The following is a 24074-nucleotide window of genomic DNA, read 5'->3' on the forward strand; positions in this document are numbered from 1 at the left end:
AAACCTGGCATGATGGGGGGTTTTCCCCATTTACCAAAATCTGTGTTTCTTGTTTTTTATAATATCCCTCTACTGCACCTTGAAATTTTTCTCCAACCCCCATTTTTTCTTAATACCCCAAACATGAATTCCCAATAGATATTATCAAAAGCTTTCTCTCCTGCTTCCATTTTATCATTTTTTTTTCATGAATTCATTTAAATTTAACAAATTCCTAATATTGTCTTTTATTAATCTACCCGGGAGAAACCCACTTTGACAACATGGATCCAATTGTTCAATACCTTTTTTAATCTATCCGCCAATATTGACACAAATATTATTTGTAGTCCGAATTCAATAATGCTATCAGTCTATAATTTTTTGGATTAGTCGGATCTTTATCTTCTTTTTTGAATCAAAATCGTTATGGATTGTGTCCATGTTTGGGGCATTTCCCTTCCCAGAGCCTCGTTCATCACCCGCTCCGAGGATCCACCAACTCTCCACACAGTTTTTATAGAGTTCTTCAAAAAACCATCTGGTCTGGGGCTTTCTCCAGTTTTGGCATTTTGTATAGCTTGTAAAATATCTGTCTTTGAAATAGGTTTTTCTAACAGCTCTTTTTTGTTCCTTAGTTAATTTTTGTAATGTTATAGAGTCCAAGTAGTTCATTATTTTTGTTCTCTTTAACCAGAGGCTTTTTAAATAATTCAGTGTAAAACTTTGAAAACAATCTTTTTAATTTGGTTTTGATCATTCAACACCCTTCTTCTTCTTTTTATCATATTTATTTCTTTGTTTCGATTTTTCTTTTTGATTTGATATGCCAATAATTCCCCGGTTTGATTTGCTGACTCATAATATTTTTGGTTTAACAATTTTTAATTTCCTTTCCATCTGCTCTACATAAGGGTCGAAATTGTGCTTTTGTATTAGTTTGCAGTTCAACTAAGGTATTTCTATCTTTAGGATTTTTCTTTAGCGCTTTCTCTCTCTGCTCTAGTTTTCCTTATCAATTTGTCTAATTTTTCATTTCTTTTTTTCCTAATTTCTTACGCTTTTTTATTAACCAACCTCTCATGACTGCTTTAAACGCGTCCCAGACCATCTGATCAAACCAGTTTGATTATGAACAGTTCCAATTTTAAATCAATGCAATAGATAAACCCATTTCACTCTTTGCCAATACCTCCTTTATTCAGGGAGCCATACAATCACTGTGCCCACTATCTCAACTGGTTGGCCCATTCAGGTAGTAATCATCCTGGGAGCTGAAACTGCAGATTAGTGAAAGCAATGAGGTTGTACTGTAGGTGTGCTGGCTGGCTGCTGTCAGTAACTGCTGGTGGGTTTCGTTTGTTGGGGAAAGGGTTACCACCTATTAGTAGGTCTGTGCTTAAGTGCAGATAGTGAGAGCTATCAGTGCAGATAGTGAGAGCTATCAGTGATTCATTTTGAAAACAAGCCATGGAATTTAGAGAAAATCTCACATGGGTTGTCCCTGTTGACCCCTAGTAGCATGTTTTGTCAATGGCTCCTTCAAACGTGTTTTTTCCTGTCATTTTGCTTCCTCAAACTGACACTTGGGGAGTAGTAATGGCTAGGTCTGGTGGGATTTGTAGTACAATACACCTGGAAATTGACAGAACAGTGAAGAGTGTCATAAAGCATGGTATCCAACCACTAGTTCTACTTGGCTTTTTCACTGATCAGCATTTCTCTTACTCAACTACCAACAATAAGGTATTCATCCCATTTCAGATACAATGAATTGTTTGTCTAGATTGGAAGAGATGATTAAGAAATGAGGTGGCCATTCCAATTAGAGAACACTGATCCTCTGCAATATTGAAGAGAAAAAGTAAGAGGCTATAAAGATCACTTGGTTAAGCAAGAGCTGGGAATTCAAAACCAGTACCTCAGCATAAGCAGAACACTATTCTTCACTATAGAATAATTGCATTCTGCAAACCCAGCCCCTAAAGTCATCTGTAGAGATTAATGTCACACCATATGTTTTTTCATGTAATGGCCAGAGGGCCCAATTTTAATCCCTTGCCATCTCTATCTTCTAAAAATTCCAGTGCTTGCTAACCATCCTTCTTATCTGAAAGTAAGCCGAAAAACAACACAAAAACATATTCATTGCACCACCGAAACAGTAAGTGCTACCAGCCAGTAAATCTGCTGCTTAAACCTTGTTGAGGAGAATGAGTAATTAAAAAATTACTAGTTCTGTTTAACTGGTTATTACCCATTTTTGATGGTGAGTGTTAGTCAACAAAGATTATATCCATTAAGCTACTTTGGGGAAAAGAATAGCTTGTTTTAAGATATACATGTTAGATTTAGCTAGTATTTTTTTAGACTCCAGACTCAGATACAATTAGGGTTTGTATATACTGACTGAAAATCCAGGGCCAATCTGGAGCATTATATTGTGAACTGGCTCCAGATAGTAGGCCACAATGGTGGCCACACTCACTGGTCAAACATAGTGCAATGGTACAGCAGTGATCAGTGCAAGGAAGGGGTTTTTGGCACGGCTCTTGGCATGGAGGCCCAATTCAGCTGTCTACACTTCAAAAACTCAAAAGCAAATTGGGTAAAAAGTGTAAACTAAAAGTCACTGTGCATCATTTGAAATAGCTTGGTGTGATGTTGTTTAGGGTTTTTTTTTCCTTTGGAGGATATACATAATTTGTTTTTGGTTATTTTTTAAAAAGAAAAAGATTGTGTAATATTAAATTCCTACTTTACACTGTACAGCGATTCAAAGGTACCTTGAGTATCACCCCAAAAGGATTCTATTTGGAGGGAAAATGGATGGGATGAATATTTATGAAATTGCTGAGATGTATTATGTGTTCATTTATAAACACATACACGTCTGAAAAAGAAACACTTAGAATATAAACAAGAACATACATATGCTCATTAATGCAAAGGAGAGAACAAACAATATTCCTGAGTTGCTTGTTCAGCTTCTGTTTTACTTGCTGTAATTTTTTCTTCATCTGCTTTATATTAATCTGTCTGCTTCATTACCGCACAAAGAAAAGTAAGATATAAATGAAAATATCTAACTAGGTTCCAGAATTCTACATGGAATGAAATCCGAGAATTTATGCTGGGAATATCTCAACTGGAACATTTGCAAGCCAATAATGACATTGTAACACTTTGGCACAGTTTAGCCTGGCACTTAAATTTGATTTCAGTGTCTACAAATCTCTAGTAGTTAATGGCGAAAACATCAAAACCCATTAGAATCTAATCTAAGATGGGAAAGGGCTAATAAAACCTATTGTGTGCCTTAATGGGGATGCAGTGTTGAGCAACAATAACTAGAACAATCTTAACAACATTTGGCATTATTGAATTGTATTTCCTATCTTAAAAGCCCTTTTAAAAATGTCAATGCATTTGCTCCATTCAAATCCAACACAAGAGTTTAATTGTTGTGTGATCGCCTCTTCACCCCATGTACTGTAATTCTGTAATGCAGAACTCCTTTATTGGTGAGATTCCTTTTCTTGAGATCAATTGGTCTGTGTACACATTATTATAAGTATCATAGAATGCCCTTGCCATCTTGGGTAAAGCACAAATCCTGATCATCCTCTGCCCCACCACCTCTCCTTAAAGAGTTTCCTCAGGTTTTATTATCAAACACTCTGTGCTTCAAACTTTGGCAGGAGAGGTCATAAAAGCTGAACTAAAATTTCCCAGAACACATTTTTAGATATTTATTTTTATCAATAGAATCATGGTAAATATGTATGATGATAAAATGTGTGAATGATCTAATCCAAGGTTTGCATCATCACTCTCTCTTCTTTCCTAAAAACATGTTGCCCACTTTAACTCGCTCATCCCAAGTATTGTTGTTTTAATACGTCTCATTTCTTGATTTACTATGCCTACCTTCCTATGATTCATGCTTCAAATATTATAGTGTTGTGCAGTTGAGACTTTCCTTTGACCTCTAGCATGTCAACAGATGAATGTTGGCTTCACTCCAGTTGTGTCATTAGACACAAGGTTTCATTTTGAGTGTCTCATCATAGGGCGGTACAGTCTACCCTTTAAGACACCCTTGTCACGTGCAGGGTTACCTCAGGGCAGCACCTCCAGACGCCCCTCACCCTAGCATGTGATGAGGCATAAAAATGGTGATGCCCTGTACACACGGGCGGCTCCATTGTTACGCAAGCATTATGCAGGGTATCTGCACAGTACTGTGTAATGGTAATGTGCTCCACTGGCACACTGGTTATGATGCAGCTGTGGCATAAAAACAACCCACTTTTCACAGGTTCTTTTTATCTCCCACAGGGAAGCCGCACAGTTTGGCAGCTGCTGTTCCCTGTGGGAGAGAAAACAGGCGCTGGCATGTTCCATTTTTAGGCATCTGTACTGCACCATAGTTTTCATGATAAAGACATTCAAAAGGACCCTGCTGTGCCTCCTCTGCACAATACTAACAGTAGTTAGCTATATTTTCCACTACCATCGTCTCTGAGAGAACCACACCAGTGTCACCCCTACGACTGCTGCTATGAGAGCTGTTTGCCACATTTTGTGCTTCTCAGCAAAAGCCTATCTGACATAGGAGACCCTACCAAGAGGACTTTTACTGTCAACTTAAGGACTTTCACATGAAGGCTTACCATGCTGAAATTGTTGGCTAAACACTTCTAGGGGAGCAGACATGGAATAGCCGATCGAGCTTCTGAAGCATCATGTGAGACGTCCACTCCTCTCCCATCAATGAAGAGTTCACAGAGTAGCCATTTCTTTAATAATGGAGACTTCCGTTATTATAGTAATGGCGGTTTCCACAAATACTTCATTGATGGGAGAGGCGAGGGGACACACTTCAGTGACACTTCAGAAGCGTGACCAGCTATTCCATGTCTGCACTTCTGAAATGTTTAGGCAACGATTTCAGCATGGTAATCCTCCATGGGAAAGTACCTTATGTTCACAGTAAAAGACTGTTGATACTCTAGAATTTAGTCAACAATTTCAGTGCAGAACGTGCCTGTGTGTGAAAGTACCCATAACCTTGTGTGTGTCATTTTTACCCAACCGCTCTCCCCATCACCACAAAAAAATTATATAAAAATAGAACAGAAGGAAGGGTTTGACTCCCCTGCAACATTTTTTAAAGCCCATTGTACATGAAGGAGTAAACTAATCTTTGTAAATTATTTTTTCACAACAATAACCTGCAGGAAGACAAAGAGATGGGAATGCTTTTTCCTGGATAACCTCCAAATGGGAGAGCCTGTTCTTTCCGTAAAACCCCTGCACCTCTTTTTCTGCAACTTGGTAGGTTTACTTCCTCACCAAAAGGACTACTGTATTTGTAATTCTTCCTTTCATTTTGACAAAGAGGAAAAAATATACATGTTTTGTATTCCTATCATAGTTAATGGGAGATATGAAAATTTGGATTGAAAATCCCGCAAAGTGGACTGGCTCAGGCAGAAGAACTCACCAGTTTTTCCATAGTCCAAACCCCTTCTGGATGTTTATCTACATCCAGATCCACCATTAGATATTTCTGATCTTATCAGCAATTCATTTTATAATAAACCATACCTCTGTTGACACATGAAGATTATTCTGTCCAACTAGAAGCCTTCAGAAAGTTTCATAGTTGGAGAGAAAAATATAAACATTCTGAGAATCTTTCTAACCATCTGTGTGCAATCCAGAAAATGTTAGTATGCCAAAGCACTTAAGCATTGAATTGTACTTTTTGGCTGCACCACAGTTTAGATTTACTTGTTGTTAGCTTATACTATGCCCTTGAGCTATAATTTTAAACTGGGATGTGTCTTGGGGGGGGAGCAGCCTCAATTAAGGAAATAAGCAGTACTCAAAATTCCTTGACTTGGAGCACAAGATTCAGCAACCTGTAATATTCACTTCCAATCCCAGGTGGCCACCATGGTCTCCTATTTGCTTCCCTGGCTCATATTTAGAAATCCTTTCCTTCCTCCCAGCTCCTGTCAGTTTTACCAACCAACTCATTCAGCATCCTTACTGAATCCTGGATCAGATTCATATATACTGAGTATTTTTCAATAGCTAAAACAAGCATCTAGGGCAGAAACGAAGTGGGCATCTTTTGGCCTTCTCAATTCATATATATCTGGTTGTCATTCAATAACTAAAACATTTGTCTAGGGCAGAACAAAACTGGGCATTCTTTGGCCTTCCCAATGTTTTAGATTTCCAACTCTCAGGCCTGTTACAGACAGCCAAAATAAAGCTGCTTCAAGTCACATTGGAGGTATGGTGTTTCAATGATGCATGTGTCCTAAGTGTCCAGAAGCCCACACCAAAGCCACGCTCCAGTCCTTAGGCTGGAGCGTGGCTTTGGTGCGACTTCTGGACTCTTAGGATGCATGCATCATTGAAACACCATACCTCCACTGTGACTCGAAGCAGCTTTATTTTGGCTGTCTGTAACAGGCCTCAGATAGCTCAGGCAGCTTAGGCAATAGTAAGGATTATGAGAATGTGGACCAAAACATCTGGGTGCCAAAGTTTCTGATTTATGATTTTGCTTCAGATTATAACATAGTATACATTTGTCTATTTTTTTATTTGCAAGCATTTACACCCTTCAATAATTTGAGTCTGCCAATGTCTTAATTTCAAAAAAAAATTGACTAAGTAGGAACATATCAATGTCACCTTTGTATCAAACTGCATTTTATTCCAAACTAAATATAGAGCTGCTTTATTATTGTTGTTATTGGCTGTTGTTATTATTAATATTTCATCTGTTAGAGTATTACTGGAAAATTCAGGTTAATATACATGGACTATATAAACAACAATATGGAAGCATATTTAAATAGCCTACCGAATGAATGCAATCTATTTTTTCATGCAGAAGACATAGAGAGAGTTGTCATAAATAAATCTATTTCTAATCTTGTTATTTCCACACATGTTAACTCAAATATATATGATTTTCTTTTTTAAAGAAACTGTACACAGAAATTTGCATTTCAGTTTATATATTTTAAATCAAATTTCTTTCATAAAAGAAACACCTTTTGAAACATGTGTTTTAGATTTACTAGCCTGCTTGGAAATGCTGAACCTATGGAGCTCCAAAATCTTTTCCAGAGGGCTGAAAATACAAGAGCCCATTACTGAGCAATGCAGGGGGTTTTGGGGGGCGAGGAGGGAGGGAGAGGAGAAGAAAACCTAATATTTCACGAAGGTGATTTGATTTAGCAAGTTGGGTGCTACTCTTCTTTCTTCCAACCCTTGGAAGTAATGCAGAGTGTGTTAGCCTGCAATAATATTCATTTTTATGCAGTATGTATGAAGAGCTTGTGGATGGTACAACAAGCCACATCATCACCATCACCACAGGTTGGATCAACAATTGTATAGAATAGATCTTCCATTCACCAATTGCTTTTACGCTTAACAACAACGTACTAAAATACAGCTACGTATCAACATCAATCCAAATATCTTATTCCTCTTGAATGCCATAGAAACAGGAAGTTACTTGGGATTTGCCAAATCTGAAACAGCAAAGTGAATCAGGCTGATTAGACAATTTGTAAAGCCTCTGAGAAGTCTGCTTAAGTCTATGAAACTTTTGTTGCCAGATTCTTTTCCTCAGAAAGGAGCAAAACAGACTACTCTCGAAGGGGCGCTCATGCTGCCCCTTGGAACATCAGATCAGGCTCATGGCATGCCCCTATTGTAAAGCCATGTTCTTGTTTATCTAAATGTTCAATGGCAGGCAGAGAAAGACAGGCATTGTCTGAACCATTCTAGAGTGGAAGCAGACCAGAATCTTGATCTGTCTCACGTAAGCAAAAATGAGCAAGTGTAAAAAAAACCAAGCAAAATCCTTACAGCATCTCCAGTCTTCAGCATTTTTTTGAAAACACAGCACCACACAGAAGCATAAGAAAAGTCTGAGTAGTGAGACAGCAGGAGCAAAAAACAAAAAAGAGTCATAGTAGCAGCTATTCTCAGACTCCTCCTGCTCCAGCAAGGCTGGAAGAGATGAAGGAGTATGGTGCCACAAGAGGGAACTTTGAAACATCATCTCCGTAATAAACGTTTTAAGGAGGAGCAGGTACATGCCACCGATTCAACTGCTGGTTAAAATAAGGGGTTTTCATCATCCCCTATTTCCTTTAGGTGCATTAGTGAATCTTACCAGGTTTATGGCTGAATAAAGTAAAAAGAGGTCCTCTGTTCATATACTTTATCATTTGATTGACATTATATAGCTTAGTAAACTTCAAAATATATTCCTGACTGAAGTGATAGGGGACAGTGCCCAGGACAAAACGTTATTTGTTTGTTTTCTGAAAAATGGCAGACTTTATGAGTGACTAGGAAAAGAACCTTCTAAAATCACCTCTTTGAAATTGGGCTAGGTTAACCCCCTTCTTTAGAGTCTATTGTGTTTCCAGATTTTATGTAGATGTGAGGGGGTAAAGTTATAGACTTGCTTTGGTTTGTTCATTGCAAAATTACTGGGAGAAGACTAGTTGTCTGGATTTCTGCAACTCGGTTGACATTCAAGTGTTGAATGTGATCCAAACTGCCCCAAATAAAACCACTGAATTGGGTTCCAAATTGAATAAATTTCAGTGCTTTTATAATAAAGGTTAATAATAATAATAATAATAATAATAATAATAATAATAATAATAATAATACAGTGGAACCTCGCCATACGCGGGGATCCGTTCCGGATTCCGCCGCGTATGGCGATTTCCGCCTATGCTTGAGCCCCATTGTAAACATGGCGGTGCGGAGGTGCGCGGGGTGCAACGGGCGCACACGCCCATTCAACTGAATGGGACGCGCCGCCCCTTCCGCCCCGTGCGCGCCCAGCAGCTTGAGCGCGTATGCTCAAAGCCGCTTAAAAAAAGTCCGCATATGCGGAGGCCCCATTGTAAAGGCATCTCATTTTCAGCCATAGATGCTATGTCATATAGTCTACTCCAGTTGTTAGTGGGTTTCAAAGCCGCTTAAAAAAAGTCCGCATATGCGGAGGCCCCATTGTAATAGGCAGTCTCATTTTCAGCCATAGAAGCTATGTTATAGTCTACTCCAGTTGTTAGTGGGTTTTCAGGGCTTATACAGAAAAAAAATTCTTTATCACCTCCAACTTTATCCCTTTTTGACTGAGATGCTTGGAATTGGAGCTAGAATTCTTTGTGTGCTAAGTATGTTAGGTACAAGTGAGTAATGATATGATGGATATTTTTAATGGTTAAATGTGTTTCTCAAGTAATAGGAATTCCTGAAAAGGATAAACTTGGACTGACAAGAACTTTTGCAGTTCTGGACTTATTGTGCACAAAAGTCACACACGGGTTTTGTGTGAGAGTTTGTGTGTGTGTAAACCAGCATTTTTGCTCAGAAAACAGCATTTCTTCACTGAAAATTGTGCAGAAAATGCTGCAGTTGATGGCTTACTCTGTGAAATTGGCACATATTTTGTTTTGTACAGGAAACAGAATTTTTTGTGCCAGCAGTATATTTCTGTACAAAATATATTTTATGTAAAATAATGCCATGTGTGAATTTTGAACAAAATAAGTCGCAAATTGCAATAGTCTTCAAAAACTGCAGTTTTTATAGCTTTCAGGATGTACATACCCTGATCGCCTGGGCAGTGTCAGGTGTATTCTTTAAGTGGACATGAAGGTTGGAACCCCTTGATTTCCATGACTTTGTGGGATTCTCTGGATCAAGCGAGTAGCGGACAATTTTCAATGCTTACCTCAGGAAGAGCTACTACCGCCAAGAAAAAGCCAAATACCAAATACTGAAGGATGTGACTCTGAAGAAGCAGTGTGTTCCCTTCTGTTGTTACAATGGTGGGGTTGACGGTGCGCCCAGTGGGGGTGGACACAGGGGCGCTAGTCAAAAAAGGTGCAGAGTTCGTCCTGCACATGCTCAAAAATGCTGAGCAATGCTGAGCTCAAGGGTCTGGATGTAGATTCTCTGCTAATTTAACACATTCAGGTCAACAAAGCCCCCAAAATGCTCAGGCGAACATACAGGCTCATGGCCGCATCAATCCCTATATGAGTTCTCCCTGCCACATTGAGATGATTCTGACAGAAAAGGAGCAGATTGTCCCTAAGCCAGAAGAGGAAGTTGCTCAGAAGAAGAAGATATCACAAAAGAAACTGAAGAAGCAGAAACTGAATAAATATTCAGTTAAAAATAAAAATAATTATTATTATTTATTATTATTTTTATTATTATTATATTTTATATTCTAAGCGCTGTAATTATAACACAGCAACTGTACAAAAGTCAGTAAAATTAAGGAATATATAAAAGCCTGCCCGAGGCGTACATTCTAAAAGTAATAACAATTGGATAGAGGAATAGATAAAATTACAATATAGGAAAGAAAAAGCAAGTTAAAAAACATCAGATATAAAAGCAAATCACATCAAACATTGTCAGATAGCCAGATGACAATCACAAATTCCCTGAGAACGCTTCCCTAAACAACATGGTTTTCAGTTCAGCCTTAAAGCTGGTTAGGGAAGTGATGAGCCATGCATGCAGAGGAAGAAGGTTCCAGGAATGAGGGGCAGCAAGAGAAAAGGGACGGATCCGGGACGGGGCAGAGAAAATCCTGGGTTGAGAGAGGAGACTTTGGTTACCAGAGCGGAGAGTGCGAGTAGGGATGTAGGGAGAGAGAAGATCAGTTAAATAAAGAGGGGCCAGCCCATGCAGGGCTTTAAAGGTAAGTAACAAAAGTTTGTACCTGATGCAGAAAGGAAAAGGGAGCCAGTGAAGGGAAGACAATAGAGGGGAGACATGATCATAACGGCGAGTGAGTGAAATAACCTCCCAAGTTTATACCCACCAACTCCACATGGTTCCACAGATTTTGAAATCTTGAGCCCAGGCTATCTGAAGGAACCTAATCTTCTATAGGACTGTGGAGAAAAGGCAGATTGAAATTTTGGCAACCTCCAATCAGAGTGAGCCTGGCAACAGCCCATGGGAACTTTGGGGCTCCACAGACGGCCCTAGTAGCATAGGGTTGGGGACGTGGCAACTGGACACCACGCCACCAACCCACTTGAAAAAGGAGCCATGAAATGTAGCTCCTTTTCCCGGCAGTACAGGGACGCCATAAGGGCTGCAGTATGGCCTTATGACACCCCTCGTGTGCAGTGCTGTGTAAGCGCTGCGCACAAATGATGTCCTCAGGGCATGCACCATCTGCATTGGTGTGCGCCAAGATAACACCCAGGGCACACGGTAGGGTTGCTGAGCATCTAAACACTCAGCCCTTGCTCAACCCTCCGCAATCAGGCTGGCACAGAGTACCGGTCTCTACTGTCCCTTAGCCAAGAAAAGGTGGGGGCTAATCCTAGGAGTAACTGGGCCATTGTTTGGATGTTGTTGGATTTGCTATATGACAAATACAGTACAATTAACCCTGGATATTTACTACACTAGTTAGAGAAAACTGGGCCAACAGCATCTGGAGGACTACCTTAGGTTAAATCACACTGTATGCTCATGCTATGTCCTCAGTATTTTACTATTCAACCTCCAAAGAATAGATACCGAAAAGATTTAAAAACTATCTAAATATGGGAGATAAACTTCAAAATCTGTTAGAGCCAAGAAGAGAGATATCGGGTCCATTACTGGATGATATCAGTGTTATTACAGTGTTTCACAGCAGTTTATAGCAACTGTCACACTGCTAATAATTTAGCTGTCTTAGATCTCCCTTGCCTCTCTTTAGTGAAACCTCTAAACCTATTATTATAAAAAGTCACTCAAGTCTTCACATTCCCTCACCTTCAGTATGAACTACTCAAAATGCAGTGGATCTGGCTTGATGTGTTGAAAAAGCAACAAGTTGGAATAAGCAAGGGATGGCATTACAAGTATCTATACATGCAACCTACTGGTATTCTATGGGGATTTAATTTGAGTGGAAAAACAACTAAGAATGACTAGTAAGCACAAAGAAAGAGACCAAAAACAACTCTTCCCCTTGTCTTTCTATTGAATAAATGCTAAAGTTTTAGAAATACAGGAACCACAAATTAAAATGCATTTATTTCCTCAGGCCACTGATACGACATTTATGAAGTGGACAATAAATTCCAATATATCAGGAGTAAGAAGACACCAGTTGAGTCATATAATTTTCTCACTAAGCATCTTCTCTTCCTTATTATATTTCTCCCATAGATAAAGCATGGGGTAATGTATAACCTGAACACTGAAGTAAACATTGGTTTCCTTGAGGGATAATTTATCAAGTCTGTGTATAAATGAACATATCAAGAATATGCAAATCATATCTAACAGAAGATATACATAACTGGGGTGGGAAAATAACCATCAAATCCTTTGAAAGGTAAGTGTGAGAACTTGCTCTCAGAAGACATGGATACACTGAACTAGATAATGAGCATTTTTTTAAAAAAAGTAGGTTATTTAAATATACAAAATTGTAAGAAGGATGGAATATGTACAATTGACTTGCTTTCCAAAATCATATCCTGTTTTGGTTTCTTAAGTGTAATAAACTGGAGTTCATGCTAGCATTCTCTTATAGGTTCTGAGCAGATATTCAGAAAGTTAATTTTAAAAGTAACTAGTTATAGTTACTAGACCCAAAACTATTTACTTGGTGTTCTAGTTGCAAAATTTAAAAAAGAAAGATTTAAATCCAGTTGCTAGTCCTAAACAGAGTACAACTGTTAAATCAATTGTTCAGCTATAGGTCATTATTTATGTAAATTGTGTAAATTTCATTATTTCAAAGAATATAATTCAGACCAGCAATTAGATTGGTGTTTTTTTCTTTTTGGTTATTATCCCATTTTTCAAAATCAATTCAGACATTGATTTTTGGTTCCTCCTTCTCCTCCTCCTTCTCCTCCTCCGCCTCCTCCTTCTGGACAATACCCATAATCATAACAGTTACTAAAATTTAGTGTTACACCAGAAAAAATAGTTAAATTAATCTTAATCAGTTTAACAGTAGCAATAGAATTTAGTTATTCAGTGGAATCTTCATATCGGTGAGCTAGTGATCTGCAGATCTGACCATTGATGGATCACCACAGCTCATATTATTCAATGACAGTTCATTGAACTCAGGCTTGCTAGAGATGTTAAGGACAATAAAAAGGGCTTTTTGGGGTATGTCCACAGAAAAAGGAAGAAGAAGGTAGGGCCACTGCATGGAGAAGATGGCAAAATGCTAACAGGGGACAGAGAAAAGGCAGAACAACTCAATATCTTCTTTGTCTCAGTCTTCTCAGAAAAGGCAAAGGGTGCTCAGCTTGAGGATAATGGAGCAGAGGACAGAATAGGGGAATTTCAGCACAGAATAAGTAAGGAGATAGTACAGAAATACCTGGTTAATCTAAATGAATATGTCTCCAGGACCAGATGAACTACATTCAAGCATATTAAAAGAACTGGTAAATGTAATATCAGAACCATTACCAATAATCTTTGAGAACTCCTGGAGAACAGGAGAGATCCCAGCAGACTGGAGGAGGGCAAATGTTGTCCCCATCTTGAAAAACTGCAAAAAAGTGGATCCCAACAATTATCATCCAGTTAGTTTGACATCAATACCAGGAAAGTTTCTCGAGCAGATCATTAAACAGAGAGTCTGTAAACATCTAGAAGGCAATTCCATAATCACAAAAAATCATCACGAGTTTCAGAGAAACAAGTCATGCCAGACAAATCTGATCTCTCTTCCCCCCTCTCTCTTTTTAATAAAATTATCAGTTTGATAAATGAAGGGAATGCTGTGGATATAGTATATCTTGATTTCAGTAAGGCCTTTGACAAGGTTTCCCATGACATTCTTGCAAAAAAGCTTGTAAAATGTGGGCTAAACAAGGTAACTGTTACATGGATTTGTAATTGGTTGACCAGCCAAACCCAAAGGGTGCTCAACAATGGCTCCTTTTCATCCTGGAGAGGAGTGACCAGTGGGGTCCCACAGGGCTCTGTCCTGTGTCCAGTGGTATTCAACATCTTTATCAGTGACTTGGATGACAGAAATGGGGGCATACTTATCAAATTTACAGAAGACACCAAATTGGGAGAAGTAGCTAATCCCCCAGAGGACAGGTTCAAAATTCAAAATGGTCTGAATAAACTGGAAAGCTGAGCCAAAGCTAACAAAGTGAATTTCAACACGGAGAAATGTAAGATACTGCACTTAAGACGGAAAAATGAAATGCACAGATATAGGATGGGGGACACCTGGCTGAACAAGAGTACATGTGAAAGGGATCTGGGAGTTCAAGTAGACCACAAATTGAACATGAGTCAACAGTGCAATGTGGCAGCTAAAAAGGTTGATGCCATTTTAGGCTGCATCAATAAAAATATAGTGTCTAGATCAAGGGAAATAATAGTGCCACTATATTCTGCTTTGGTCAGGCCCCACCTGGAATATTGTGTCCAGTTTTGGGCACCTCATTCAAAAAGGATATAGAGAAACTGGAGCATGTCCAAAGGAGGGCGACTAAAATGCTGAAGGGTCTGGAAACCATGTCCTATGAGGAACGACTTAGGGAGCTGGGGATGTTTAGCCTGGAGAAGAGAAGGTTAAGGGGTGATATGATAGCCCTGTTTAAATATTTGAAGGGATATCATATTGAGGAGGGGAACAGGACCTGAAACAATGGTTGCAAGCTCCAGGAAAAGAGATTCCACCTCAACATTAGGAGGAACTTCCTGATAGTAATTAATAATAATAATAATAATAATAATAATAATAATAATAAATGGTTTATTTATAGCCCGCCCAATCACGAGGAATCTGGGTAGGTTACAACAGTAAAAATACAATAAAATTCAAAGTTAATCCCTTCCCAAGGGATTAACCCCCCCCCCCCATCCCAATTATAAAACTACAATATAGGATAATCACAATTTAAAAAAAAACTAAATTACAATAGGATAAACATTGGGGAATATCGAGTGAATAGAGAAACATTGATCATGAGAGACAATGTTCAGTAAGGGCTGTTCGACAATGAAACACATCCTTGGAGTGTCGTGAAGTCTCACACTTTGGAGGTCTTTAAACAGAGGCTGGATGGCCATCTGTCGGGGATGCTCTGATTGAGAGTTCCTGCATGGCAGGGGGTGGACTGGATGGCCCTTGTGGTTTCTTCCAACTCTATGATTCTATGATTCTAAGTCTACAGACCCATGTTTCTGTTGCTGTAGGCTGACAGTTCTGTGAACCACTGAAAACAACTGTCTGTTCTCCTTAGCCTTTTTGTTTTCCTGGTCATTTTCTTTCAGGAATCAGAAAGCACATTGTTTATTTCTGTGGTCCAAGTCCTTGTTGTTTTCTGCCCCAGGACATTGTAAGAGTGAGCACCAGAGAACTCACACAGTCTGCTTTTGTTACATCCAAGGATGCTTAGATATTTCTCTCCTTGATTTAGATGTGCTTGCTAAGGCACTGTTTGAAACCCCCTGGGGCTATAAGGTATTCATGGCACCTGCTGTGTCTTCTGGTGTATACATAAAGAACAGTGACTGGCTGTAGCAGAAATAAATAATAAATCTTATTCTGACTCACTGATGAATTGAAGAGCTGACTGGATTTAGGAAGTTAAAAATTTATTGACTGCCAACCCCAATTTTAAATTTCCTGGTGAAAGTAACTATGCACAAGGACCCACTGACAAAGTGTTTGTTTTCATTATTTGCATGGAAGCTTTACATTTCAAATGGAATGAAGGTAAGTGAAATGCTACTACCAACCCCCTCCAAAAAGGTCCAAAACCAAACTGTGGAACTTTTGCATGGTAGTACTGATCTGTTTGCCAAAGTGGACAAAGACACAAACACACACAAAAGCACAACTAGTAAACTGAAGATTTTCTACTATTGGCCAAATTGTAATGTTCTGGACAAGAGTTACCATGGTGTCATTAGGCAGCATTGCAAGAAAATCCATTCTGCAGCAATAGCAATAGTTAGATTTTTAAAGTATGGGTTAACATTGGATTCAAACAGATGAGCCAAAAGAAGCACTTTCATACTGCATTGGGGGCATGGCATTTAGATGATGCATGTCCCTGAAGTGGCCAGAAACCATACAAAGCTGCACTAAAAAGAAACTGAATTTTTCCACACTTTCCTGAAAGGTGTGCACCTTTGACTCTGCATATAAACTCACTGATGCCAAAGTGATTCTAAAGAACTGATCTATCCTAATCCCCTGTATATAAATGCACCAATTTAGGTGCACATTTAAAAAGGACAGAGCCTCAGTACCCAAGCAGTGGTGCAGGAATGGAAAGACACAAAAGTGTGACACCTCTAATGATCTCAATACAACATACACAAACCAGACAGTACAAGAGGAGGCATGGGGTGAAGGGAGGTGAGGAGGGGGCATGATTATATCTTGCTAGCATCTTCTTGAGCACAACTCTGCTCTAATACCCTGTCCTGGTGGAGGGCTGAATATGTGACTATGTGGAGATTTAAAGGGACAGCCATTCAATGGGATGGCAGTCTCCAGTGGTTTGTTCCTGTGGTGCTTTGCAGGGATGGTGGTAGTGGGAAAGTTAAAAAAAAAAAAAAGTACCCAGTGCTGCAGCTTGAGAGTGGCTTGTATGGTCAGCAAAAACTTGCCTCACTCTCAAGAAAATCAGGAAAAGCAGCTTCAGGCTGCTCTTTCCTGCCCACCTGCTTGACCCCATTGTCAGGTAAACATGACATTTTACAATTTCACATTTCACAATCATTCTGCTATTAATGAGTTTTTACATTTCTCTCCTTGTTATGATGGCAAAAAAATGTCCTTTTTTGTGTCTGTTGTAAGAAGGATCAAACAATGAGAATACAACTGGTGATGCTGTAAAGAACCAGCATGGTGTAGTGGTTTGAATGTTGGACTAGGGTGATTGGAGACCAGGATCTGAATCACAATTCAGCCATGAAACCCATACGACTTTGGGTGTCATACTCTCTAAGCCTTAGAAGAAGGCAATGGCAAATTTCCTGGGAATAAATCTTGCCAAGAAAACCCCATTATATGTAGGGTTGCTTAAAAACAGAGCTGACATGAAAGTACATAATAATCACAAATTGTGCTGCAGCTTATGCAACCAGATCCCACAAAAGCTGAAACATATGTAAGAAATTACAAATGTAAACTTTATTTATATTTATTTATTTATTTATTAGTTTTTATTTATTTATTATTTAAAATCAATACATGTATTCATTACCAGATACTATGTCATCTTCTTGAATCTTCCATTTTATTTATTTCTAATGTAAAATATACTTACTTAATTCACTTCAAATCTTATGGAGCTTATATTCAAAATGAATGTGCACAGGATGGCGATCTTTATTAGTTTTTTGTGGGTTTTTGTGGGCTATGTGGCCATGTCCTTTTTCTTGTTGTAGAACATCCCAGTCCTTGATATGAGCTTCCCTTTCAGTTCTTCTATTTTTTCTTGTTTTCTTTTATTTCTTTGCATTGATCATTTTAATATTTCTCTTTATCCTTGAGTACTAGTCATTGTACAGTTGGAGTCATGGTTCTGGTTTTGTTCTTATCTCCCTTTTCTTTTCCTTCTCTGCTTGAAGCATTTTTAAATGTTAGCTATCATGTCTTCCCTTTCCTTTTGATCATCAAAAGTGTCTTCTTGCATTTTTCCTTGATTATGTCCCTAGCTTCTGACCACAATTCTATTTCCTAATCAGTTATTAGTGCAAGTCTGTTTCTTACATTTTCTGTGATTCTGCTGAGAAATTGTTCAGATCATATTTTGATTATTTTTGCTTTCTTCTTCAGTTTCTTTCTTTCTTTCTTTCTTTCTTCAGCAGTTGCCCATGATGAAAAGAATACTAGCACTCCAGCCAACAATTCCTGTTCAATTTCCCATGCTACAGAGCAGAAGGATCACCAATAGTGAAACATGATAAAGCAAATAAAATGAGTAAAATATTTTTTTAAAAAAAAAGCATGAGTAAAATCAGTATGTATAACATCATCAAAATAGGATTATCATAAAATCACAACAGGCAATAGTAGACATGTATAAAAGTGAGCCTATATTATACCACATATCTAAATGGAAAAGGAAAACTCTTACAATGCATAATGTAAGGGAAGGAAAACCTTATAGAATATATTTAAACAAAACTGCTGAAACAGTAACCCAATAAATTTCTAATGGAAAGAACTCATTGGAACACAGTCTACGTCCACACAATTTATTAATATATACTCATAACAGCAATTCAGATTGTAGACTTTTATCTTCTACCCACAAAGAAGTATTAGCTCCAATGTAAACTGGCTGCAGCCCATAAAGATAACTGAGTTGGCTGAAATCCACAAACAACCACTCTGAGCAAATATCAAGTTGTTTCAACAATACTTCATCAACTATGCTGTTTGTTGTTTTTCTGTGCCTTGCATTGTTTCACACATATGGCAATGCTATGAAGAACCTATAATGGGGTTTTCTTGCTAGATTTGTTGGGGGGGGGGGGGTTGAGAAAGTCTGACTTGCCCAAGGTCACCCAGTGGGATTCCATGGCCGAGCAGGGATTTGAACCCTAGTGTCCAGAGTCACAGTCTAATCTCAAACCACTACACCATGCTGGCTCTTTTACCTATGTTATGTGGTCTCAAACAAGTCTTCATTAGTAGAAATCACATATTTCAAAGTGACACATTAGTCTCCAAAAACCCACTTGGTGGAAACAATATCATGCACTAAGAATTTCTAGACCAACATTGTCAAGTTCTGGAGCCTTTTTCTTGGTCTTGTGGTCAAGCTCATCAATTTCTAGGGTGGTAGCCAAGGTAGAGCCATATCAGAAGAGGCAAGAAGTAGTGGCAACAGCAATATGAGAAAACTTCCTCCAGCTCCTCTGGTGTTGTCTCCTCTGCCTCAGAGTGAGCAGAGGAGAAAGGAGAAGAAATGAGGAAGAAAAGAAGCAAGCTCAATTTCTACTTCTTCCTGAGCAATGCATGTCACTGGCTTCTGAGAAGAGAAGGGTAGTGCAGGAGGGCATCAGGTATATACAACCACTAGAAAATAATTAGCAGCTCTCCATCTCATCCCTTGCATGTGAAATTTCTTTTTTTTTTTTAAATGGATTATAGGCTAGGACCCTGTTACTTTTGTTTGACCTAGTTTCTTTTAATCAATCTAGTTGCTTCCTTAATATTATTCAGTCTGTCTGTTCCTTGTTTGGCTTTCTTTGACATTGCCCAAATGTAGCTATACTGGGAATGTGAAGCTTTTCCAGTCTTGGAAGATGCATGTGTCTTGGAAGATTCCAAAAATCTGGAATGACCTGCCAGATGAGATCAGCCATATAACAACATCTTTGGAAGCCTTTAAGAAGGCAATAAAAATGGGTCTCTTCTGGCAGGCATTCCCAAACTGACCTCCTCAGAATTTTTTTTCACTCTTCATTTGTTTAGCTGTATCCACTGGACTTTGATTTCGATCTATTTTATTAACCATTTTTTGGGGAATTGTTTTTTTTTTTTAATGGTATTTTAGGGTGGGAGGGAGATTGGGGAATTAGGATCTAATATGTCCTGTTCTGCTTTTATCTATTGATATTCATGTTTGATTTTATTGTACGCTGTTTCCTCTCTCGATCCAATACAGGGAGAGGCAGGATACAAATAATAATAATAATAATAATAATTATTATTATTATTATTATTATTATTATTATTATTATTATGTGGTGTTGAAGCTGCAGACATAAAACAGAGGCAGAAACTCACCCCCAAAACACTCACACACACCTCAGTAATCCTCTTCTCTTCCTGGAAGGGACTGAAGAACCATCTTTCCCCAGCTGTCTTCGAAGGTTTCTGAAACTGCACTTTTTTCTCAGTACTAGCACCAGTGGAGAAAGAGCCACCATGTGAAACTGGTAGGCTAGGGTAGGGAATTGGTTGTGGGAGAAGACAGTCCTAAGATCTACAGTTAAGACATATTCAGCCCTTTGGCCCCAGGTTGTGCACACCTGTGCTACAGCAGTCATGTTCTGATTTGTCTTTAGGCACAACTAATGCTTCAGATAAATAAACTGGTCACCTGAGAGGACTCTGAACTAAAGGGGCAAATGCTTGTATTGAAGCTCTTGTGTTCAATTTAGAAAATATTGATATAGATATAGAAGATTATCCTGTTGGTTGAGACGCGAGATTGAAAAGATGAAAACAGGTATTACCATATTTACCTGTGCCTGGGCGGTAGGCACCCCATATCTTCCCGGGCAGCCTGTCTACAACCTGGACTTGTGTCATGGCTTTTTAAAGAATGGGAATATCTCATTCTTGAAAAAGCCGTGGCACAAGTCCGGGTTGCAGATGGGCCACCTGACAGGATATGGGCTGCCTACAGCAGGGCATAGGTAAGTGTAATAATACCCTTTTTCATCTATTAGATCCTGCCGCTCTCCCAGCAGGATTTAAGGGTGCGATAATCTCCATAATTATAGATATAGATATAGGTATATCCAAATTTGTAAACAAGAGGCAGAGGCTGGCTTATGGGTGGTTAGTCCAGTTAATTCTCACAACAAACCCATGAGATAAGATACCCAGCTCAGGTCCAATAACCTATGCACACCATGCTTATACAATAAAGGGCATGTGTCAAAATCAATCAGAATAGAAGAAAGCAACACAATGGGAAAGAAAGATGTGATAAATTGACAGAGCATAACATTGAATACCAGATGGGTAATTTGCAGTGTTGGTTTTGAGGTCCAGAGCAGAATAGAAATTGTGACATCTGACAATTTTTCCCCTACTGGAAGAATAAACAGAACTAAATTCTAACCTTGAGTGCCTCACACAGAGGCAAGCACACACTTGCACTGACAATGCAAACAAATAAAGGCACTTGTATGAAGCGTAACCACTTTAACTGCCTAGTGTGAGACAGACAGTGTTTAAGATAATTTGGAAACTTCAATCTCAAGTGATTACTCCCCACCCTTTCCATGTCCCTTGCTTCAAGTCGTGTTCCCCTCATTTTTCACATGATATTCAGAATCCTACAGAAATGTTTAAACAATGAAAGCTGAGGCTATTTGAGCAGCTAATCACCTGCAATCAGTCCAAATGCTGATAATTAAGCCTTCACAGACAGGTGTTTTATGACTCTTATTCAACTGAAGGGGCGTTGCAATGTCAGTTGCAGAAAATTTAAATGAAATATTTGACTTGGCTCAAGGGGCTCATCTCTGGAAGCATGGAGAATAAAGCATCTTGAATTAATGAAGCAATAGAGAGCCAAAGCCTCGCAGCCCCCACCTGGTCGACAAGATGACCTAGGGTAGTATTAAAAAGAAACAAGCATGCATTTGACACTATTCCTTTCCATAACTGTAATTTACAAGGAGACTTTGGAGGTCTCTGGGATGCACACTTCTCTGGTAACCACTATATTTTTTGGATGACAGAACCCTGGACCTTTTACCCCAATGCTGCCACCAACTTATCATAGACTCTTTTTAAAAAAAGCTTTGTTTCAAAGGGCTTTATATTGGTACCGTGGATGTATATTCAAATTGCAGACAAGCTTTTACTAAAATGGCATCAAAATATTATTAAACAGGTGTTCCAACAAAATATATTTAAATATGTGTCAACAAAGCAATTGTTGTTTCATGCACTTGCGTTACTTGCTTCAGTTGGTAAGTTTACTTTCTTAGTTTTAACTTTGGTGGGGTACAGACTGCCCAGAAGAGGCTCCTCCTTGGCGCCTCTCTCTGCTGCACAGCTGCACAGCAGCATACAAATTGTGCAGCACAGCTGCACAGCAGAAAAGGAGCTCAAAAAAGCGGTCTTTTTTGCTGTGCCGCAAAGCGACAAATATACGTTGCAGCTGTGCAGCTCCATATGGAAGCTGCGCAGCTACGACATAATGGTTATGAGCACCGTGTGTAAGGCTCTGCATAATGGCAGCGCGTGCACAACATGCTAGGGTTGTGGGGTGCGTGCATGCACTGCCCCAAGGCAACCCTAGCACATCGTGGACATGCCACAAAGGGCCCGTCTGGAGAGAGCCTTTGTTATAATGACAGTTTCATTATACCTTTCTCCTCAGAGCATCAATGTTACTGTTCTCAAGGACACTCACACAATCCTTCTTCTGGCATACTGTTGGCTGACGCTAGCTGACTCTTAATTGGCTGTTAGCCTAGCCTAAATCTGCCTATTCTCTACAGTCTCCATTTAAAGTTCCTGTACCACCTGGCACAGCTGGGGGAGGAATGCCCGCAAAATTATGAATCCACTGATGAGATGCATCAATTGATCCTTAAATTAAAATCTGGTAAATCCCCTGGATATGATGGCCTCCCGGCAAAAAATTTTTAAATTCCACCCTGAGGAACAGACAGTGGCATTGACTAACTTATTTACTCTTGTCAATAACTCTGATGTGATTCCAGCTGATTGGAAGGATTCCATCATAATTCCAATCTTTAAAAAGGGGGATAGACAGGACCCTGGTAATTATCGCCCAATAAGTATTTTATTGGTAGTGGGCAAACTCTATGCCAGCTATTTGGATTGGAAATTACTGAGTTGGATGAATGCCCACACTTTGATAGGTCCAGAGCAAGCAGGATTTAGAAGACATATGTCCACTGTGGATCACATAACAGTGCTCTCATTCCTTGTAAATAAATACCTGATGCACCCTAATGGCAAAATACATGCAGCTTTTATTGATCTGAAGGCTGCTTTTGATTCAGTTTACCAGCCTTTATTATGGGACAAACTTGGCAGGCTTAACAGTGAACTTCGATTGTTGTTTCTTCTAAGCCAACTTCATATAAATAATCAGTGAGGAGTGAAATTTTCTGAAACTGGTCTTTTAACAGACCCTACTTACTCTGGTGCAGGAGTTAGACAGGGTTGTGTGTTGGCTCCTCATCTATTTAATTTATTTGTGGCTGATCTACCTGCCTTTATAACCACTATAGATTCCCACCCACCTTCACTGGAAAATTGTCCGCTATGTGTACTTCTATATGCTGATGATACGTCGTTACTCTCTTTATCTCAGGTGGGTATAGCAAGAGCCCTGAAAAGGTTTTATGGATATTGTGATAAATTTCACCCGCTGGTAAATTTTGATAAATCCAAAATACTGGCATTTTCTAAGAGATTTGCCTCGAGAACATGGAAGGTTGGTAATGAGACAATTGAGCACGTCAGGAAGTATGTTTACCTTGGTGTCCTTTTTCATTTTAATGGGCACTGGAGCAAACAGAGGGATAAAGTAATGCAAACAGGGAAAAGATTGTTGGCAGTTATACAGTCTTTTTCTTAGAAAAAAGGCAACCAGGATATCCTGACAGCCCTAAAAATTTATAAAGCCAAATTAAGACCTCAATTACTCTATAGTATATTCACCTGGATTCCAGCCTTTAATAAGGAGATTGAATGTTTGCAGACACTTTTCTCCAGGAGAATATTATCTGTTCCCCCATGTGTACACCATCTGACTCTTTATGCGGAACTGGGATTGAATGCTCTTGAAGCAGAACTCTGGTTGATGACATATAGATTTTGGTTCAAGATCCATTTCAGGCCTAATAGATTTGGCATTTTATGATTCCTTTTATCTGACATTTATTATGCCAGATTGGCTATATTTTACAAAAGTAAAACAATTTCCATGGGGTTAACTTCTGAATTTTATTTATTTTTTAAAAATTATTCTCTCCTTTAATTAACAGGAAAGGAGTGTCTTAAAACCACCAGGGTCTGCCTTGTGGAGAGAGAATGTCATCTGTCATATCCACACCTCCTAGTATTTGTTCTTCATCGATGCTTGGTATCCCCACTTTGCAGGGTAAGATTCTGGATTATTTTCAAACTCTGTCATTGTTGGTGTTGAGGAAGGCCGCTGTCCCTGATTCCTGGCAGAAATTACTAGGGCTCCTTTTGCTGATTTGTCTCCTCCTGTCCCCATCCTTCCTTGTAAAATGTAATAATGAGGAGGTACAGATCC

At 39.0% G+C, this 24074-nt stretch overlaps 1 pseudogene; it reads left to right on the top strand.

Annotated features, from left to right (window-relative positions):
- The window catches only part of LOC121929019, a 144275-nt pseudogene extending 134070 nt beyond the window's left edge, over positions 1-10205 (top strand).
- Positions 10206-24074: the final 13869 nt, after the last annotated feature.

Source organism: Sceloporus undulatus, chromosome 4 (genome assembly GCF_019175285.1).
Source record: "Sceloporus undulatus isolate JIND9_A2432 ecotype Alabama chromosome 4, SceUnd_v1.1, whole genome shotgun sequence".
Taxonomy (NCBI): Eukaryota; Metazoa; Chordata; class Lepidosauria; order Squamata; family Phrynosomatidae; genus Sceloporus; species Sceloporus undulatus.